Source organism: Microtus ochrogaster, chromosome 8, assembly GCF_000317375.1.
Source record: "Microtus ochrogaster isolate Prairie Vole_2 chromosome 8, MicOch1.0, whole genome shotgun sequence".
NCBI classification, from domain to species: domain Eukaryota; kingdom Metazoa; phylum Chordata; class Mammalia; order Rodentia; family Cricetidae; genus Microtus; species Microtus ochrogaster.
Window position 1 is genome coordinate 17,169,424 of NC_022015.1, and position 1,370 is coordinate 17,170,793.

Below are 1,370 nucleotides of genomic sequence, written 5' to 3' on the forward strand. Positions count from 1 at the left end.
TCCAGGTCTAGGAAGGTAAACATCCAAACTGGCTAGGCTCCCACAAAGCCAGAACACAAAGTAGGAACAAAACCCCATGCCATTGTCTTTGGCCTCTCATCAGCCCTCATTGTCCGCCATGTTCAGAGAGTCCGTTTTTATCCCATGCTTTTTCAGTCACAGTCCAGCTGGCCTTGATGAGCTCCCAATAGATCAGCCCCACTGTCTCAGTGGGTGGGTGCACACCTCATGGTCCAGACTTCCTTGCTCAGGTTCTCCCTCCTTCTGCTGTTCATTGGGACCTTGGGAGCTCAGTCCAGTGCTCCAGTGTGGGTCTCTGTCTCTATCTCAATCCATTGCTAAATGAAGGTTCTATGGTGATATGCAAGATATTCATCAGTATGGCTATAGGATAGGGTCATTTCAGGTTCCATATCCTCAGCTGCCCAAGGAACTAACTGGAGACATTGCCCTGGGCAACTGGGAGCCACTCTAGGTTCAAGTCTCTTACCAACCCTAAGGTGGTTCCCTTAATTAAGTTATGTGACTCCCTGCTCCTCTATTCAACCTTGTTTTATCCCCAATAATCCCATTTCCCCAAGTTCCCCCATCCCCCCTTCTCACTTTTCTCTCCCCTTCTCCCCTTCTCCCCCTCCCACCCCATTCCCAAGATCCCAATTTTTTGCCCAGCAATCTTGTCTATTTCCCATAGCAGGCATAATAACTATATGTTTTTCTTTGGGTTCACCTTCTTATTTAGCTTCTTTAGGATCCCAAATTATAGACTCAGTGACATTTATTTATGGCTAGAAACCAATTATGAGTGAGTACATCCCATGATCCTCTTTTTGGGTCTGGGTTACCTCACTCAGGATAGTGTTTTCTATTTCCATCCATTTGCATGCAAAATTCAAGAAGTCATTTTTTTTATGGCAGAGTAGTACTCTAATGTGTATATATTCCATACTTTCTTCAACCATTCTTCCATTGAAGGACATCTAAGTTGTTTCCAGGTTCTGGCTATTACAAATAATGCTGCTATGAACATACTTGAACAAATGCTTTTGTCATATGATAGGGCTTATCTTGGGTATATTCCCAAATGTGGTATTGCTGGGTCTACGGGTAGGTTGATTCCCAATTTCCCGAGAAACCGAAACACTGATTTCCAAAGTGGTTGCACAAGATTGCATTCTGACCAGCAATGGATAAGGGTACCCCTTTCTCCACAACCTCTCCAGCAAAGGCTATCATTGGTGTTTTTTATTTTAGCCATTCTGACAGGTGTAAGATGATATTTCAAAGTTGTTTTGATTTGCATTTCCCTGATCGCTAAGGAGGTTGAGCATGACCTTAAGTATCTTTTGGCCATTTGAACTTCTTCTGTTAAG